At 35.0% G+C, this 22,324-nt stretch overlaps 1 protein-coding gene across 1 annotated transcript in view; it reads left to right on the top strand.

The window, feature by feature from the left end:
- Positions 1-22,324, top strand: part of LOC122790841 (lipocalin-like) — a 173,550-nt gene that overhangs the window by 80,561 nt on the left and 70,665 nt on the right. The gene's annotated exons all lie outside the window — the stretch shown is intronic.

A 22,324-nucleotide genomic window follows, 5' to 3' on the forward strand; every position in this document is an offset into this window, starting at 1 on the left:
TGCAATTCTTTCACAAAATTCTCTACTTCTTCCCAACCATTCTCACATACAAAAATCAAATCATCTATGTAACGAAAATAAAAATGCACATATTTTTGCATAAAATTTAACTTAAATAAAAAAAAAATTTCAAAAAAAAGAAACAAATGTGCGTACATGGGGGCAAAAGCTGTACCTTGTTTCTCTCTATATAATTCATTGTTAAAATAAAAATAATTTTTTAAACAAAAATATACCAACTCAGAAACAAAATGAGAGAAAGGACCATCTCCTAGGAAATACCTAATGGCCTTTATACCATCCTCATGCTTCATGCTAGTATATAAGCTTTTAACATCCAATACCAACCAATATTTGCCCTTATTCCATATTATTGGAGAGATTTTAGACACAAACTCAAAGCTGTCCTGTACATAAGCTGACTTTGTGCACAAGGCATCAAGATTTTATGCAATACTAAACTAAAAAATATTTACATGCAGATATTATGGGTCTACCGGGGGGGGGGGGGTTCTAACCTCTTATGAACTTTCAGTAAACAGAAGAAAATAGCTGTCTCACTATTCCTGTTAAATAATCTTTCCTTTACATCCTTCTCTGTAAAGTAACCCAACCTAACGCTTCTATCTAGCATTTTTTCATAAGTCAGCATTGCTTGTGCATATTCTTTTCTATCACATTTTATATACACTTCAGTGTTCTTTAAGTGCTCCATACACATTCCATAATATTGTAAAACATTCATGATTACTATTTTGTTGTCCTTATCGGAGGGCTTTACTACCAAATTATTCCTATTACACAACATTTAATGATTGCCATTCTTTTAATGTCAAATTATAATTTATATCACTTTTTACTAATTCTTTGCAAATAATGTCACCATCAAAATTAATCATAGAATTAAAGTGTGATATGTGCATATTATCAAAAGGAGGAATAAACTTTAGTGTTGGAATATCAGACATATCTATTTTACAACAAGCACAGACTTTCCACATCACTAACACTCATTATATAAAAAATCATTTTCATCCTCACATAGAAAGAAACTTGAATCTGAATCATTATTATACAGTACATCACTATCACTTAAAATAAACTTATTTAAATGCATGGAAAAATAATACCTCGGGTGTAATTTACGTATAAACCTAAAAAAATTCCTGTCTTAATACATGGCTTCTTGGTATGACCGTAGGTACAAACTTCAAACCAAGATTTAGTGCAGCTATTTGTTCATCTAACAGTTCACACTGAGAAAGATTTAGTACTAAATTTGATTCAGAACATACCTTAACGTCTGAATATTTTATTACGGTATTGTCCTGTACCTTTGTCCATGTTTAAAGTCTGTACTTTGTCCCCCCATCCAAGCTATGTCCATTGTAACCTCCATTCTGATTCCATTACTGACCCTGTTGATATTGCTGCTGCTGTTCCCCCTTGACCACGAAAAGTCTGCCAATACTCGTCAAATCTCTGTGGACGAGGCAAATCAGGAAATTCTTTATTGTTGTTGGTGCTATAGTGGCTGGTACCCTCAAAAGATATGAAAGAAGCAGAAGCCGTCTTTTTGAAGCTTACAGGCTGACATCATTGCTTCCTTGATTTTCTATTGATCTGTAACAAAAAAATGCACCCTGCTTCATAATCATTGATGTCCCTAATAAGTTTAGTTTTTTTATATTCAGTTATCTCAGCCTCCAACAAAAATAGTTTCTCAATCCTTTTGACCAAATTTGTGCTATTCTCTGCCCCCAGTTAGCTGCTTAAAGTTTGAGACAACAAAGACAGCTCTTGTTTCAAATTACTGTTTTTTTATTTGATCCCTCTCCAATAATATGTGCAACCATTCAATTACACACTTATGGGAGGCTTTTAACCACCGTTACTGAAACTGTTCTACTGGGCAATCTAGATTAAATGTACTAGGGTTTTTAACAAAGCAAAGACCCCTAGGGGTAATATCCAAGTCTATATAATGTTGTAAACCCAAAATATTTAAGTTTTAGTCACTTTTTCAAGTAATTTTTCAATTTTCTCACAAATCTCCCTTTTATCAGAGGGCATTGCATTTAACATATGTCCTACTGATACAAAGGGTCAGTCACTCTTTTAGCCCTTTCATTAACCACCAACTCAAAAAGTGGACCAGTACCTTGACTTACTGGATGTTTTTGACAGAGTTCTTTCAAAGCCTTCTCCCCTTGGAGATGTCAGAGAGACTCAGAGCCCTGGTGTTCATAGCATCCACCATTCCAATGATCCCTTTTGCCAAACTCCAAGAGTAGGCTATAGTGGTAACGCAAGTCAATCTGGTGCCAGCACTGCCATCTGTTAAACATCCAGAACCTTCTATTGCCCTGCATCAGGAAGGAGTTACATTGGTCAATCAAAAGACAACACTTTCAAGTGCCTTCCCTCCAGCCAAGAGCTACTCATGGATGCTTCAAATCTGGCATGGGGAGCCTGTTCCAACATAATCAAGGCGCAGGGGGTTTGGCCATCCAAGGACAGGTAAAACCACAAACATCTAAGAGAAGCACAGCTTGATTTTTGAGCTGTTCAGTTGCTGAATCATCTCTGGTCTCCAGGCCCATTCAGTGTGTTTACAGACAACCCCATAATCATATGGTGTATAAGCAATGGAACACCAGGTCTTGCAGTCTTTGCAGATTAGCTTTGATGGCCTGAGATTGCCAGTGGTCTGGTTCTTCTCTCAGAAAGGAACAACAGATCCAGGGTAGACCCTCATGTGTGGATGCTAAACAGAAATGTCTTCCTAGTACAAACAGATCTTTAGATGATACAAGACTTGGGAACCAAGGTTAAACAGCCTTGTAGAACTTGCAGGAAATGTACAGGGTTTAATATTATTAGGAGAGCTACTTTTGACAGATGTCAGTAAATTAGATCAGACTGAAATCCAGAAATTCATTGCAGTGCAGTCCACAGCCAACAGGAAAAGAAAGCTAGTTAGTATTAATTCTGCCGTTCAGAAGGAAAGGAACAATACTGAGTACAGAAGCTAAAGGCACAATTCAGTCTAGTTCAGTTTATCAGCAATGTTGTCATAGAACAGCAGCATTTTATTTGGATATTGCTGACATAATAAACCACCTTCATTAGATCTTGTGTGCAGACTTTTATTCTGAAAGGTACAAGAACATTTGGCACATGAAGGAGAAACTGCAATAGTTGGCACTTGTTGAGCACATACCTGGGTAATTAAAAGATAAAGACGTTCATTCCAGCTCTTCCAGTTATTTCCAAAATCTTACAGTTTTTTCAGTTCTTGAAATTAGAAAATCAAATCAGCTTTTTGTGTTCTTTCATGGAATGAAATTGTGATTGCCTGTTTCTAAGCAGAAAATTTCTTCCTGGATGTCTGTAGCAATTTCCTTTTGTTGGATATCCCATTTGTCAGTAATACTACAACAATGATCTTGAAAGGACATCTCCAATGACCGTGTTCAAAACCAGGAAGGATGAAATTCTCCAAAGACTGAAAGGTATCAGCTCTGTGGCCTAGAGGGATAAAGCCCTAACTAGACCTCATATAACACATGCATGATTACCAACACAGACACTGGAGGAGACAATTGGGAGTGTGAAAATGAATGGTTATCACAGGCTCACCTATGTTGCGGACCCAGCTTTGTTCTGCTGCACCCATTGGCAAGTGGACATCTGCAGATGTCAAAAAGCAAGGAGCATGAGCTTGGTGCTGCCAAGTCAGTCACGGTATCCTTCATTGAGAACATAGGCAGATGCAAGGATATATTAGGAAGCCATGCAAGGAAGCCCTTGTGATGCTGTGAGGTTATGACTACTAGAAATGCCCTTAGAGCCTGCACTGGCAATGATAAAGTTGTTTGGGTGGGGATGTTTCTCAGCATGGAGGATAATTAAGACCCAGTTCCATGATCTAGAAGGCTAAAAGCAGGCTTCCAAGCTGTTGGGATGGCAGCACTCTCCACCTGGGTAATACATGGATGAAGAATTGCAAACACAGACAAATACTCTGTCATGGCTGCCGGGTTGATGGCCCCCTACATCTTTTTCTTTCATGTGGTTAGGATCTTCAGGAATAACTGGATGCAAGACTAACTGGGGGGACATGATGGTCATCAGGCACACATTTATAAAGGAAGTTATGATGAAGTGAAATATCATTACTAAACTGATTGTCTTGTACAGATCTGGAAAAAAAAACCTTAAATCAGCAAATACCATCTGATAATTTCAGGAATAAACATTGTCTAATAAAAATCTGTCTTCCGTTATTTGCAGTTAGCATCCAGTGTTGCAATATTCGCAATCAAAAACTCAGTGCCAAAATGCCAAAAAAAATAAATACATAAATAAAAATGCCTTCCCAAAGTTCAAAGTTGAGGCCCAAAAACAGGTCTTCAAAGCATGAGTACCAAAAAAAAGCCTTCAAAATTTGAGGACAGTCAAAAGAATTTAGACAGATTTGCACATTAAGCTGCTAAATACATTCATTTAAGAAGCAATATCATCACCTGCAGCTTCATAAATGTCAGTTCTGCACCCATGCTCATCAGCAACTTCTGATCATGATCCCTCTGCAACAGCCACCCCTTCACCCAATCATAGTTACAACTCTGATAACCTCTTTCCCAGACTATGTCTGTAATGCATCATCTGTATACAGCAGTATTGTTGAACTGCCCCTTCCAGCCTGTTTCCTCATGTAGTCCATCATCAATATGGACAGCAGTGGGCTGAGAGCTGAACCCTGATATACACCCAGTCCCACTAGGAATCCCTCTGAGCATCTCAACATTGCTCATACTTGTGTCGAGTCATACATCCATCCATCTACCCACAACTCCGTTTCCCATTTTTTTGCACATGGGGTAGGGGGTGCAACTTCAGCAGTGACAATCAAAAGCTAGAGTTTACATCCATCAATCAGTTATCCCTGCCAAAGTTCTTCCACACAGCGTGCACACACACACCTATGGCCAATTTAGTGTGTCCAAGCCACCTACTGTGCATCTTTGAAGAGTGGGAGGAGACTACAGCACCTGGAAAAAACTGATGCAAACACATGCATGACATACACATTCCACATAGAAGGTAAGAATCAAACTGGAGAACCTGTTGCCATGAGGCAACAATGCTACCTACTACACCAATGTGCAGCCCAAGCTTGTACTTGTGTTACTGGATCCTTGTACATAATTTTGCCCAAGTTTCCAGGACTTTGAGCCATTGCACAACTATCCAAAATAGCTCTCCTGGTATCTAGTCATAAGCTTTTTCCCCAAGTCTAGGTATGCCCAGTTGGACCCTTTCCTCATTTCTAACTTCTCAACTATTTATCTCTCTGCAAACAAGCAAACAACGAGTTGGTTGTTTGTGCTGCATCCTCATCTGAATCTGAACTGATCATCTCCCATCTTACTTTCTACTACTCTGCATAATTGTTTATACATTGCCAAAAAAAATATTTTTTTTTAATTTAGCATAATCCACTGAGTAACAGTAGTGCATGTGCAGACAGGTATGGACATTTTCATTTCGACATTAATAGGTTGATGTTAGCACACACACACACACTTTATATATATATATCTATATATATATATATATATATATATATATATATATATATATATATATATATATATATATGGGTCTACTTCTATTCACTGACTCCCATTTCGTCGAACTTTCATTTCACTGAAAGTTCATTACATCGACAAGCATTTTAGGTGGGGGGCTTTGCCCCCCACACCCCCCCTACTATATATATCAACTCCAGGATCACACAACATTGGGGAAGGGGGCAAATGCTTGTCGATGTAATGAACTTTCAGTGAAACGAAAGTTCGACGAAATGGGAGTCAGTGAATAGAAGTAGACCCATATATATATATATATATATATATATATATATATATATATATATATATATATACACATGCACATATATACATTTATACAGACACACACTATAAGTATATAATTAATAATAAAATAGTACAGTACTTCAGTGTTAAGCACTTTCAAAAATTTTGACTTCATCAGATCAACCACACAATTTCAAACCAACCAATAAATACTCTCCACTTAATATGCAATTTAAATTACCAATCAATTAAGTAAAATCCTGTTTTCTTTAAAAAAAATCTCAAAATTCCCACTTCCTGGAGCCAAATGATGTTCATGACTACAAGTATAACATGTAAAACACATGCTGTATTCCCAAAGTATACAGGTTTATATTATAACACTTCTACTTTGAATTTTAAATGTATGAATAAATATAAAATATTGATGTTTTAAACATACATGAAAATATACCCTTGTAGTTTGTAATACACTAAAATATATGCAATTGTTCACTCATTAGTGCATACTAAATGCTTCAAATATGTTTATTGATTTTGTTGGTGTTTTCCTTTAGTACTGGGAAGATGGATAAGTGGTCATTCAACCCTGGAAGAAAGTTGGCAGCCAATCTAAGCTGCCACATCAGTTCTTTTTTACATAGATAATTCTTCTGTCACCCCTTGCATCCAGATTTACCAATCCACAATACCAAACTTAAAACCTGTGTGTCCAGAACAGTCCAAACTATACCTATAAAGGGCATTAGTCTCTTTCTTGTTTTTGATTTCATATAGGTGCTCATAAATCCTGCACCTAAGGGCCCTCTCAGTCTTCCCAATGTAAAACCCTGGGCATGTATTGCATAATGCAATATAAACTATTCTGCTGGTATGGCAATTCCCTTTTCTGAAATGTGAGACACTGCCTATCCTATTACTTAAGGTAATAGAAGACCCCTGAAAAATGTACCCACATTGGGAACACCTCCAACATGGTTTGGTATTTTTCTCAATGTTAACCTGACTTGCCTTACTTTTTTCTAAATTTAACTTAATGTTGTTACGCTCTTTCATAGAAAAAACAGGCTTCTCACCTACCTTGTTGAAGATTTCACTATTATAGTCTTAAAAATTCCCCAATTTATATATATGATTTGCTTGACCCTGTTGGATAAAGGACTGTGTTGAATACATGCCTGCTTAAAATTCTTGGTTCCTGTATTACTGGGGGGCTCAGCAGTCAGTTCACCTACAATGTTTCCTGATCCAAGGTCTAGTTGATCCCCCCAGGCCTTGTCCTAATGTCCCCACAACTCAAAAGGGGTTTGTATTTGGTTCCCCATTGGTCAATAATATATTTTATAATAGGTTCAACTACATGAGATGGATATCCTCTTTCAAAAAAATAAAGTTTTTAAAAAAGTAAGCCCTGCTAGAACGTCTTCCTTCTCTGAAGTCATTCTAGCCACTCTGATACCCTGCCCCTTCACAATACTTTTTTTCTGATTGTGGGGATGGTGGCTATGGTAATGAAGATAACCATTACAAAAAGTGGGCCTGCGGTACACATTAGATTTGAAGCCACAGGTGGTCTTAGTGATATTCACATCAAGGAAACTAATATCGGTTTTCCTAAATTCACTTGTATCCCTAGGGATGAGGGGATGGAGCTATTTGAAGACACATTGGCAATATATTATAATTTAGATTCTGGAGATCTTCAGATGACTTGTGAAATTATGACCCACGTATTGGATAACTACATATTTTTTGAGGGAGAGCACTACCAGCAAATCAGAGGGGTTTGCCATGGGAGCAGCATGTGTGCCCCTATATGCCAACATGGTTTTGCTGGGATGGGAAGTACAGCACGTCTTTAACAGTAGGTTTCAAGGGGATATATTATTATATCTTAGATTTCTGGATGATATTTTTATTTTATGGAAAGGGTGACAGGAAGACATACCCCAATTTATGGAGTACTTGAACAGTACCAACTTTTTAAGGTTCACCTATGAATTTAGGAAAACGGATATTAGTTTCCTTGATTTGAAGATCACCAAGACCACCTGTGGCTTCAAATCGAATGTGTACCGCAAGCCCACTTTTTCTAACAGTTATCTCCATTACCACAACCACCATCCCCAGAAACAGAAAAAAAGTATTGTGAAGGGGCAGGGTATCAGAGTAGCTAGAATGACTTCAGAGAAGGAAGACGTTCTAGCAGGGCTTACTTTTTTAAAGACTATTTTTTGAAAGAGGATATCCATCTCATGTGGTTGAAACTATAAAAGATATTATTGACCAATGGGGAACCAAATACAAACCCCTTTTGAGTTGTGGGGACATTAGGACAAGGCCTGGGGGGGGGGGAGATCAACTAGACCTTGGATCAGGAAACATTGTAGGTGAACTGAATGCTTAACCCCCCAGTAATACAGGGACCAAGAATTTTAAGCGGGCATGTATTGTTCAACACAGTCCTTTATCCAACGGTCAAGCAAATCATATACAAAAATTGGGGAATTTTTAAGACTAATAGTTAAATCTTCAACAAGATAGGTGAGAAGCCTGTTTTTTCTATGAAAGTGGGTAACAACATTAAGTTAAATTTAGACAAAAATAAGACAAGTCAGGTTAACATTGAGGAAAATACCAAACCATGGGGGAGGTGTTCCCAATGTGGGTACATTTTTCAGGGGTCTTCTATTACCTTAAGTAATAGGAAAGGCAGTGTCTTACATTTCAGAAAAGGGAATTGCCATACCAGCAGAATAGTTTATATTGCATTATGCAATACATGTCCAGGGTTTTACACTGGGAAGACAGAGAGCGCCCTTAAGTGCAGGATTTATGAGCACCTATACAAAATCAAAAACAGGCATAGTTTGGACTATTCTGGACACACAGGTTTTAAGTTTGGTATTGTGGATTGGTAAATCTGGATGCAAGGGGTGACAGAAAAATTATCTATGTAAAAAAGAACTGATGTGGCAGCTTAGACTGGCTGCCAACTTTCTTCCAGGGTTGAATGACCACTTATCCATCTTCCCAGTACTAACGGAAAAAGCCAACAAAATCAATAAACATATCTGAAGCATTTAGTATGCACTAATGAGTGAACACTTGCATATATTTTAGTGCATTACAAACTACAAGGGTATATTTTCATGTATGTTTAAAACATCAATATTTTATATTTATATTTTTAATTATTTATACATTTAAAATTCAAAGTAGAAGTGGTATTGTAATATAAACCTGTATACTTTGGGAATACAGCATGTGTTTTACATGTTATACTTGTTGTAGTCATGTACATTTAGCTACAGGAAGTGGGAATTTTGAGATTTTTTTTTAACAAAACAGGATTTTACTTGATTGATTAATTGGTAATTTGAATTATTGCATATTAAGTGGAGAATATTTATTGGTTGGCTTGAAATTGTGTGGTTGTTCTGATTAAATCAAAATTTTTGATGAAAGCGCTTAGCACTGAAGTACTGTGTACTATTTTATTATTAAAAGAAATACCCTGCAGTCCTTTGGGTGTGTTTCTCTTTTGTTTTGGTTGTTTATGCACCTACACACCACTCTGCTGTGTGTGTGTGTGTGTGTGTGTGTATAATTAATCACTGATGAGACTACTGTATTATAGTCCATTAAATAATCTAAGAAAGTAATCATAAATGTAAACTTTTATGTGGGGATACTTATTCCCAACACCTCCATAAAATAAGCTCCAGAAAGGCAAAAACCCTGAATAGTGTAATGGTCTATCTGCTGAAGTTAGACTATTATACAACCTGACCAGCTATATAACCCACAAATATTACCATATTTCAGTATGCAACAAAATGTGTACAGAGACAAATTCTATAACACACACATATATATATATATATATATATACATACATATATATATATATATATATATATATACATACACACACAGATATACAGATATGGATACATGTGTGCGTGCACACACACAGTGGCACACTGACCCTGCCATGCCATATCAGTAATTAATTGTGATCGAATGACAGCAGCAGTTATTCATAAACTGCCTCCATACTTACCACTTACAGCCACTTTACTGACTGCATACACTTCACAGTCTAATTATGATCATTACAAATGTCATGGCCACAATAATGTATTTCAACTTTTTTTACACAAAGCAATAGCCATAATAATGTATTACAACTTACTTTAATCAAACACACACTAGCCCTGCCAAGCCAGACCAATGGCTGTTTAATTCTGATCAAATAACACCATGTCATTACCTCGACAGACTGCCTTCCAGTTCATAGATTGATACACTGCCTCCTCTTCCTTGGACATGCCAAAAGATGGTCACTTTCTGTATATCACTGATATCAGCCTGTGTTGAAAGTGAAACAGTAGCCTAAGTAATGTATTCATACTTGATGCTGTCACACACGTAGAATTCCTCAACCCACAGCAAGCCAAAACATTTCACTACTTCCTTGCTTTCTCCCAGATTTCTCCCTCCTCCTCTGTGATCACAAAAATGAAAAATATTGAGCACAATATTGCTGCTGCTGTCAATTATAGCCATGCTTAGCCTTGATCAGTGTAATGAATGAACAGATCCTTTTTATGTACAGTATGCACTGTTACTGCCTACATCTATAGCTGGGGTCCTGCCAGTGTTTATAAAAAAAAACTTGCAAATGAAAAACATCCAAGACGACATGGAGAATCTGCTCCTGGTAACATCCTTACTAAATGCTCAGATCTGATGCTCTGGGCAGCAGAACTGTAGTTCTAATCTCGTATTTATTCACTTGCTTCTTCTATGCATTATTTAAATCAAGGTCATAGTGCAACCCTGGTTAGTATAAATTGCATGATCAGTAAATTACAGAATTTTTTTTTTCTTTCTCGACCCTTTTTCCTCAAGCAGCTGCAGTTTCTGTTGGGCCCACACACACACACTCATCTATGATCGGGGGTCCTCAAAGTCAAAAGTTTCCTGAGTGCCTAAAATGGCTATCATAACAAACCAAATACTGTTTTCTATAGTTTGCTTGAAAATACCATTTTTTTAAAGATCATGAAATATTTAATTTATTTATTAGTGGTAATCACTATGAAAGGAATGCAGGTGGTCAGATGGTAGTGTATTTTGAAAAAAGGATGGACATGGCTATGGTGAATATGTATTTTAACAAGAGGGAGGAGCATAGGCTGACATACAAGAGTGGAGGAAGATGCACACAGATGGATTATATCCTATGCAGGAGGGTCAGTTTGAAAGAGACTGGAGACTGTAAAGTGGTGACAGGGGAAAGTGTAGTTAGGCAGCATAGAATGGTGGTCTGTAGAATGACATTGGTGATCAAGAAAAGGAGGAGTGTGAGGGCAGCACCAAGAATCAAATGGTTGAAATTGAAAAAGGGTAATTGTGAGGTGGAGTTCAGGGCAGAGTTAAGATAGGCACTGGGTGGCAGAGAAGAGTTACCAAACAGCTGGGTAACTACAGCAGAGCTAGTAAGGGAGACCGCTAGAAAGGTGCTTGGTGCGACATCTGGACAGAGGAAGGAGGACAAGGAGGCCTGGTGGTGGAATGAGGAAGTACAGGAGGGTATACAGAGAAAGAGGTTGGCAAAGAAGAAGTGGGATTGTCAGAGAGATGAAGAAAGTACACAGGAGTATAAGGAGATGAGGCGCATAGCAAAAAGATAGGTGGCAAAGGATAAGGCATATGGACAGTTGTATGAAAGGATGGACACTAAGGATGAAGAAAAGAACCTGTACCAACTGGCTACATGGAGGGACCAAGCTAGGAAAGATGTGCAGCATGCAAAGGTGATAAAGGATAATGAGGGAAATGTACTCAAGTGAGGAGTGTGTGTTGAACAGATGGAAAGAGTACTTTGAGGGTCTGATGAATGAAGAGAATGAGAGAGAGGGAAGGTGGATGATGTGGGGATAGTGAATTGGGAAGTGCAACAGATTAGCAAGGAGGAAGTAAGGATAGCAATGAAGAGGATGAAGAATGGAAAGGCTGTTGGTCCAGATGACATACCTGTGGAAGCATGGATCTGTTTAGGAGAGATGGCAGTGCAGTTTTTAGCCAGATTATTTAATGAAATCTTGGAATGTGAGAGGATGCCTGAGAAGTGGAGAGAAATTGTTTTGGTAGCAATTTTTAAGAATAAGGGTGATGTGCAGAGCTGTAGTAACTACAGAGGGATAAAACTGATCAGTCACAGCATGAAGTTATGTAAAAGAGTAGTAGAAGCTAGATGAAGAAGGGAGGTGATGATTAGTGATCAGCAGTATGGTTTTCATGCCAGGAAAGAGCACTACAGATGCGATGTTTGCTCAGAGTGTTGATGATGAAGTACAGAGAAGGTCAGAAGGAGTTGCATTCTCTCTTTGTGGACTTAGAGAAAGCATATGACAGGGTGCCTAAAGAGGAGTTGTGGACTGTATGAGGAAGTCGGGAGTAGCAGAGAAGTATGTAAAAGAGTGGTGGTGCAGGATATGTACAAGGGTAGTGTGGCAGAAGTGAGATCTGCAGTGGGAGTGACAGATGCGTTTAAGGTGGAGGTGGGATTACATTAATGATCAGCTCTGAGCCCTATCTTATTTGCAGTGGTGATGGACAGTTTAACAGATGAGATCAGACAGCAGTCCCCGTGGACTATGATGTTTGCAGATGACACTGTGATATGTAGTGAGAGTAGGGAACAGGTTGAGGAGACCCTGGAGAGGTGGAGATATGCTCTAGAGAGGAGAGGAATGAAGGTCAGCAGGACTAAGACAGAATGTGCGTGTGTGAATGAGAGGGAGGACAGAGGAATGGTGAGGATGCAAGGAGTAGAGTTGGTGAAGGTGGATGAGTTTAAATACTTGGGATCAACAGTTCAGAGTAATGGCGAGTGTGGAAGAGAGGTGAAGAAGAGAGTACATGCAGGGTGGAGTGGGTGGAGAAGTGTGTCAGGAGTGATTTGTGACAGATGAGTACCAGTAAGAGTGAAAGGGAAGGTCTACAAGAGGGTAGTGAGACCAGCTATGTTATATGGGTTGGAGACAGTGGCATTGACAAAAAGGCAGGAGTCAGAGCTGGATGTGGAAGAGTTAAAGATGTTAAGATTTGCACTGGATGTGACAAGGCTAGACAGGATTAGGAATAAGTATATTAGAGGGTCAGCCCAGGTTGGAAGGTTTGGAGACAAAGCCAGAGAGGTGAGATTGCATTGGTTTGGACATGTGCTGAGGAGGGATGCTGCGTATATTAGGAAAAGGATGCTAAGGATGAAGCTGCCAGGTAAGTGGAAAAGAGGAAGGCCTAAGATAAGGTTTATGGATGTGGTGAGAGAGGACATGCAGCTGGTTGGTGTGAGAGCAAGATGCAGAGGACAGGAAGAAATGGAAACAGATGATCCATTGTGGTGACCTCTAATGGGAACAGCCAAAAGAAAATGATTACTGGTAATCACTATATTTCATAACCATCAGTATTTATTATCAGAACGAATATTGTCTCAAAAATCTTCCAATTTTGACTGAGATGTTCCAGCTAGGTATTATGGCTTTTACAATATGTCTGGGTAGAAAAGTTCACAAAAAATAATCAAACATGGTGCATTAAATTCAACAAGAAGCATAACTGATTCAACCAGTGCAATCGGCTGGTACTATGAACCAGCACCCTACCCTTCAGCTCTTCAACTGAAGAGCAAAAAATGAACATTCCTCCTACTGGAACATCAATGAGGTGGCCATATGCACCTCCTCCTGCCTCAGCCATTCAGATCCTATTTATGTGCCATGCCCCAACCCTTCACTGTAATAAGTGGATAGCTACATTGTAAATGATTGGCTTACTGCAGTTAGATCTATACTCCCCAGCTCAAAAAACAGACAAGACTTCTACTGGCACACCAACCATGTGGACAGATGCACAACACACATATCCCTCCCTCTTGCTGCAGCCATTCAGATACCATTTCTGGGCCCTGCCAGCAACCCTCCAACATATTTTATTAACAAAAAAAAAACGTTATTCTTTTCAGCTGTAGCAAACTGTTGCTACAGTTTATACCTATGTGTTCATGTTTTAGTAAATAAAAAACAAATTTCTTCTTTTTAAACTATAGCAAACTGCTTGCTATAAATGTAGCAAACAGCTGCTAAAGTTTAAACCCCAACTGCATGAAGTGCAACATCACTCAGGTTTTAGTTAAAAAAAAAAAAATTCATTTACTTTTAAAATGTAGTATTCTGCTTGCTACAATCTAGCAAGCATTTGCTTCAATTCAGACCACTTGGACACAAATGCAATACCTACTTTTAAAAACCAGCACTGCATTAGAGAGAGATCTGGATCAGTTGATCATACCCCAAAATACCCAGAGGCAATTCCCTCTCACCCCACTTTAGTTGTGCTTCATAGCCATATTATTTGCAGAAGAAATATAACAATGTGCAGAGAATAATTAAAGATAATTATGACAAAAGATTACTGAAAACATGCTATTAAGAAACATTAGTGATTACAAACAAATAAATGCTGAGCAATGAGAAAGTTCAGTAGGTAAGTAATACACAAATGATGTTAAACAGGAAAAGAAAGAGAGGTCTTGGGAAAGAAGGCAAAGGAGATATGAGGTATCTACTTTATGAAAATAAGGTATGCAAATTAAAGGGTGAAAAAGAAAATACACAAACTCAAATGAAGACTGAGTGCAGTAACAGGATGAATTAGAGAGAAGAAAAGACTTTCTGAAGGGTATGTTAGTTGCCATCTGCTGTAGGGTAGCTGGATATTTGATCCAGTACTTGAAGACTACAATGAAGTTCACACTGCTACAAAATGATTTTGTCCTTTAGAGTTCTTGCCAATTACTTTCACAAGCAACTGCACATTCTCAAATCTTAAAAAATAATAAGCACTAAATGGGAAAACCACAAAATGTTAAAAATATCAGTCATCTGAGCCCTGTGATGACCATTTGCAATTTTTTGCAAACTTTACCTGCATCAGACATGGACTTTAGCACTTGTTCTTGGTGCCAGCCATTTCTTTTTTTGTAAAAAAAAAGTTGTATTGTGTTTTCATTATAATGAATAAATAATTATAAAACAAATATCTACATATGGCCACAGCTAATTTATACAAAATTACACAAATTAACAATTAATATTTTTCAAGCAAATCTTTTAAGTTTATGCCAAGACTTATATAAATGTGTAATATTAGAAGTTCTCATCTTTGTAATATGCAATTCCCTACAGCAAACAATTTTTGCCATACTAAAACTCAACAGTAGAGGTGGTAACTTTACTTTTCCAGTTTTTAGTTTTTTTTTGTTTTGCTAGAATAGACCACAGAAAAGGCACTTGAGCTTTTGGAATTATCTCGGGAATCGGGCCATTAAATAAAACCAAAAATTTGGAAATATTATATCTGACCCCAGGGCTTGCATTAAGTTATTCATTTCTTTCCAAAAAGTGGAGATGACCTTACATTCATATACCATATGCATCCAATCGGGTATTATTTCAGAATCACATTTTCATCATTTAATTCTATTTGATTTATACACAATTGTAATTTTGTTAGGAGTAACAAAAGCTCTGCATAAGAATTTGCAAGTGAAAATTTCTAATATACTGAGGAAATAGTTTTATCTGTAGACTTTCATATTATTTTCTTGTTTTTTTTTTTTCGGTGACATCTTTACTAATTTTTGAGAAATAATTCCAATAGGAATTAAATAAATCTATGAAATCTAACTTAATTGTAAAAAATTGTGACAGGTATGATTTATTTTTCATCGCATTAAGAATTCCAATATTTTGGGGAATTTCTTATCTAAATTAAATATCTCATTCATCTCTGTGTTCACAAAATCTCTAAATATTTGTAGTATTAACCAATTCTTAAAATCGTGATTGTATCCAGGCCTTAAATTTTCAACATTAAGCATTTTGGTACCATTTAAGAACTGATGCCTATAAATTATTTTAAGTTACTTTGTTTTTTCAATTCTATCATTTTGGGGAAATTGTGAGTTTCTAAGCATTCATTTGTATATGCTATTGGAAATATAGAAAATATTAAGTCTTTAATACAATGGAATATGTGAGCGTCCAGAAAGAATAATGAACATTTATATAGGAAATTTGATTAGAAGTAATATTTCCTTTAACACAAAAATTTCATAACAGCCAGATAAAACTATTAAGGACTATTTGTTTAGGACCAGGTGTGATAGATGTATTATTTACAGATATTTCTTGACGTATTTGTTTCCATTTTGAATTGTATGATGAATTTATTCACAATGCAATAACTTTTGCAATCAGTGAAGCAGCATACAACTGAATATCAGGGAATCCTATTCCAACATTATCCCCTGAAAGGCCAAGTGGTACAGTGGTTAAGGTGTATGCCCTTCAACCACAAGGTGTGATTCTCACCACTGGAAAGAGCTTTACGGATTGAAGATGCTAATTTTGGGTTGGGAGGGTGGCCTAATGGTTAAAGTGTTTGCCTTACAAACACAAAGAGCAGGGTTTGAGTCTCACAAGGGATAATTGGCTAGGCTTAAAATGGCTCGCAAGGGCAGTTAACTTAGTACTAACCTATGAACCAACCTATTTTGTGCCAATTAAAAGAAACACTTGGTTTACTGGGATGCCAAAGAAATGCAAGTAGAATGTTGTTTTCTTCATTATTTTTTTTATGAAGACAGTACTAGAAATTGTATGACAAATAATATTTTAGAGAGAATTACCATCTTAATTAAGATTAATCATCCTTCCATAGTAAAAAAAAAAAATATTCCAATTTTTGATTAAATTTAAAAATGTTAATCTGTTAAATATTTGCTTGCATCATTTCTTTACTATTAGACATTATGGTTATACCAAGATATTTAGAGTGCTACTCCAATTGAAGTTAAGAATATTTTTGCATCAGTTTTTTTATTTTTTTATTAATTAATGCATTTGTTTTGTTATGATTCAATTTTAAGTTTGAGATTTTTCCAAACTGTCTCATGGAATTGTATGTTCTAATGATTTTCCTATATTTTCTACTGTTACTGAAATATCAGCAGAGTTTAGTCCAAAATCATTTTTATTTTGATTCCATTAATGTTATTAGAATATTATTAGTAAAGGATTCTATTGCTAATGCAAAAATTAAAGGTGATAATGGACAACCTTATTTTGTACCTTATTATAATTTAAAGGAATTAATAAGACAAGAGCCTATTTTAACATAAGTACAAGAGCTATTGCAGAACTTTTAATTAGCTCAGCTGAAAGTTACACTGTTTTAAACAGATAAAGCTTTTGACTCAAGTCAATTGGCCTTATCTAAATCAAGACTACTAATAAGAACGTTATTTTTTATTTTTCTTTGCATGTCTGTGTATGTATTATTATATTATCCTGTACATGTCTACTTAAACCCTGTTTGATCATTACTTATTACTTTAGGTATTAGTAAATTAATTCTATTGGCTAAAATGGACATGTACATCTTATAATTAACATATAAAAGTGAAATGGATCTGTATGATGAGCACTTTGTAGGATCCTTATCTTGTTTTACAGTAGGTGATAAAAGGGAATATTTCCATGGTGGGAGAACTTTGATAGTTGTTCCTCTATAGACCTTGTTCTGGTATAAGACCATCGAAGCCGGGTGCCTTATTTTTAACTTTTTTATTTGACCCTTTATTTCTATTAAAGTGAATGGTCTTTCTTTTTTTTTTATTTGTTAATGTATTTTTTATATTTCCCTTAAAAAGTTTAAACTATTTCATCATTATCCAAGTTATTTTTATTTATATTTTCATAAATATTCTAAAGCTCTCATGTATACCTTTAATATATGTTCTTTATTTTTATGTGTTATAATTTCTTTGATATGATTTAGTTTATTCGTATTCTTTTACATAATAGCAAGATTATGTAAGCTTAAGGGGTTTACTAAATATGCTTGAAGCTTAAGTTTTTATGATTTAGAATTTCAATGCATTTTGTATTTAAGTTTTTATGTTCTGAGTGACAGTGTCATTTGGTTTTAGATTTAACTTTAATCTATTTGGCCTATAGTGTTTAATTTCTGCCTCATTCTCTTGCTTTACTAATATACCAACTTGTAACTCTTCCATTTAGGTAAGCATTTAGTGAATCTCACAGGACAATGTCAAACACATCACCATTCATGTTTATTTCTAGGCAATGTTTGATCTCTAACATACCACTCCTTAAATCCTTTTATTTTAATAAAGTATGCTGGTAATCTCCTATGGTATATGAAGTCGGCTTTTAATACAATACTGAATACTACAGCACTGTGATCTGATAATGGACAGGATGCTACTAAAAAAACTTCTGTAATATGTGATGAAGATTGTTTGTGACAAAAATGTTATTGATATTTTTGTTCCATAGCTATATAAATAAATGTACATCCTTTAAGTTCATTAGATTTACAAAATTTGTGTTTGGATGAAAATGTGATTCTCAGTTTTCTATCTGCAGTGGTGTCTGTCAGATAAAATACAATTAAAATCACCAGCTATAATGATTTCACCTTTCAAGTAAATAGGTTATAATGTCTAAATAACTTTTTGTAGCCCCAGCCCCTGGAATCCAAAAATAGTTTACTAATGTGTGTGTGTGTGTGTGTGTGTGTGTGTATACATATCCATACACACACATATACATCCATATATATATATATTTTTTTTTCTATTCCACTCAAATACAATGCTCAACATACCATTTTTATCAACAGAGGTATATTTTACTTTAGGCATTACTGATAAAGTTATTCCAAAGAATGAAGTGCCTCTTGTTTTAGCTCAAAAAACAAAACCTTCTAAAATCAAATAATTCTTTAATGATAGTTTATTTACATCCTTATTAAGTAAATGTGTTTCTTGTAGAAATACTATTTGAGCTTTATGCAACTGCAAGTGTTTGAGCAGACTCGCCTGCTTTGCTGGATTATTTAACCCATTAATGATGAGATATACATTTAAAATCATACATTGATATAAGAAAAAGAAAATGGATATAAAATCACATGTACAGAACTTGTATCATTTATAAATATAAAATCTTCAGCTATTAACAAAACTTTTGAAACACATAAAAAATGATTACATGATAATATAACCCTAAAACATTCTACCATGGAATAATATTCGTAGTTTGTTGAAAAACTAAAACAAACTACCTCTTACCCTCCAAATTAGACAACTTTGCCTAGCTAATGCTTCTGTTTCATGTTAATATGCCTCATATTTTAGTGTGTATCATTTAAAAAGCCTATCACTGAGTTATCATGTATAACACAAGTTAAAAAGCTGTTTAGATTATTTCTTTATAAGTCAACCAGCCTGATTATTTCTATCATCTTTCCTTGAAACCTCTCATTATCACCCTGATCTACTATAGGGAGGAAGTCCGTTATTTTCACATTTATAAGTTAGATGATTTCATACTTTTCTATTTTATTTATTATGTATAAAATTATTGATATAACAATGTTCTAATTATATACATATATATACTTATCCTGCTCTCTCTATTTCTGTTTGCATATATCTTATATTACTATATTCCAAAGTTCTATATTTTAATTATAATCCTAGTATAAACTGATATTTAATAGAACAGTTATATTTTCCCTTATATAAATGATAATCTTTAATCTAGTTCTACTGTTAGAATTAGTCCTATATCTTCTTTATGTTATATCTGAGAGTATTTGAACATCTAAAAAACTTCCATTTATGATTCAAACTTTCCCAAATAAATTATCTTGAGATTTTAAATTTAGTTATCATTAAAAAGAAACAATAACAAAGAAATACATTCCTAATTTTTTTTTATCAGTAGTGTCTTTCTGTAAGCTAGTATACAGTCTTTTTGCTAAACTGGAAGCATTCAAAACTACTGAATAGTTGTTAGTGGTATTAACATGCAGTTTGCTGTCTTTTACTTATTATCTAACATATATTCGTTAATACCTCTGCATATGATTCAAAACAGTATGTTAACTGATCTAATAGATCTATTTACTGGGAAATTCCAACTGGACACAGGTCCTTTTTCAGTGGAGGCCCAGGGAGAAAAGCTCCAAAAAACAATAAATGAGCAGAGTACAATTGCATATACAAGCAATAACAAATACATACTGCAGCAAACATTAGCTATAATATATATATACTGTTTTATGATGTATTATCAGACTGTGCAGCCAAACACCCTGTAATTCATGTTTTAACATTCTAATGAGTCACTTCTGGTTCAGAGGGCAAGTTGAAAAGTCAGCTTTCATTTTTAGACAAGTAGTAGTAATCTTCATATCTTTGAGAATTTCCAAACCTCCTAAAGCCTCACAAAAGCTTGTTTTAAGCTAGAACTCATGTTAAGGGTGCAAAATGATTTGTTATAACTCTCACAAAAATTATCATGATGTTTATGAGTAAATTTAAGCCGCTACTACAGTATTCATTAACCCCTCAAACTTTCCCAAACCACTAAAAAACAATGAATCATTCTAATACATTTTAAGAATTAAAATGCTACTATACATACAGTAATAACATTTTAATGATTCTGTAAGCACTAATATGCTTGTAGCATTTGTGAGTGTTCATTTTTAACTTTTGCTTCATTACAGAAGATATACTAAGCTAACTAAATAATAACCATTATTATATCCATACTATAGTAAAGCTCTATCAAAAATACAACAGTGCCTTTAATATTAGATATACAGATATACTTTCAAGATTTGTATGTGTTGTTTCAGGTAAAGTATTTGTCATTCTTTAAAGGAAACAGCATTTAGTCTTGTATTGAAAGAATGACAGCTATGTGTGATCCAGGTTTAAGTTGTAAGAGTGTCAATGTTACTCTATTTGATATCATTCCAATAATTGTTTTCATATATGTGAACAGACATTTTTTGTACTTAAGTATATAACATAGCATATATTTTCTGGGTTCTTTTGCATGTCAAGTATTACATGTTCGTAGCACACTACTGTACCATTTTAAGATCTTAAAAAGCATATCAAACTACACAAGCTTCATTTCATTAATGATTTACTTTTAGTGATATAAATGGGATGACCCCTTAAACTTTCTATAACAATTATTAACACATGCATTTATATTCTTAGATTTTAATAAGAGTTATTTTAGAGGAAGCATATGGTCATTCTTTAGGAGATGTAACATTTAAACTTTCATTAAAAAGATTACCGTTACATGAGAACAGAATTTAACTTGATCTAAAAGAAGCACTGAATATTTGATATCTTCCCATATTCTCTTTTGTATATGTAAGCAGCCACATTTTATAAATCAGTATGTAGCTTAACATGCCCCTTTGGTGTCATTTGTGCTTCTAGTATTACATTTAATAGTACATTACTAAACCATGTTAAGGTTTCAAAAAGTGTGCCACTTAAGCTTTATCACACTGATTAACTTTTAATGACAGGAATGATTTAATCATTTAAACTTTAAATGAAAATAAATGGTTTCAATTTCATATGCAGCTAAAAGAATTACGCTTCATCATATTAAGAGAGAGAACCTACAACCATTTGAAGTATGGAAAGAGAAAAATAAATGAATTACCTTGTGAAGAGTAGTATTTAGCACCTGTTCATTATTAGAGCACTTTTTAAAATTATTAAACATTCATAGCCATAAAATTCATTAATTTTCATTTGTCCTTCAGTTTTTTTACCATTTTTGTCCTTTACTGACCATCCATCCCCTGTTGCATTTCTCTTCAGAGATGTTAATAGATTCCAGTTCATTTCTTGTTTTTTTTTTTTTTTTTTTCTCTGATTTTATTTTTCTTTATGAAGTCCATTGCATCTTCCAAGGTGTTAAAAATCTAAAGTCTTATTTTGTTGGAAGCAAGATCTGTGCTTTAATATTGTTTTTCTTTAAGCTTTTAACAAGTGGTACACACCCTTTCTTTTTGACATAACTAATGCTGAATAGTCATCATCAAATCTTATAATTGTCTTTAATTTTAAGGGGATAATTAGTCCACAGTGCTTTTAAAACTAAATCCTTATCTTGACTTGAGAAAAATCTTATGATCACTGGCCTTGGTGAAGGTTTTTTTCTTTTTTTTTTAATGTGTTGGAAAGTGATCTGTGCCCTTTCAATACCAAAAGACAAAGCTGCAGGCAGGTTCAAAGTCTTAGGCAGCCAGGTATTAAGAAATTGAATCATACTGTCTCCTTTTCAGACCTTCCATAAATCCTGATGTTTCTTCTGGATCTGTTCTCTAAGTCTTCTATTTTTCATGGAATAAGTTGTTTTGTTTCAAGAGAACTTCAGTATTTGTCATTTCAACCATTCTTCCACCAAAATCAGACATTGCCTCTTCTATACTCGAGATCTGTGATG

Source organism: Protopterus annectens, chromosome 16.part0, assembly GCF_019279795.1.
Source record: "Protopterus annectens isolate FY-2018-M chromosome 16.part0, PAN1.0, whole genome shotgun sequence".
Classification (NCBI taxonomy): Eukaryota; Metazoa; Chordata; order Ceratodontiformes; family Protopteridae; genus Protopterus; species Protopterus annectens.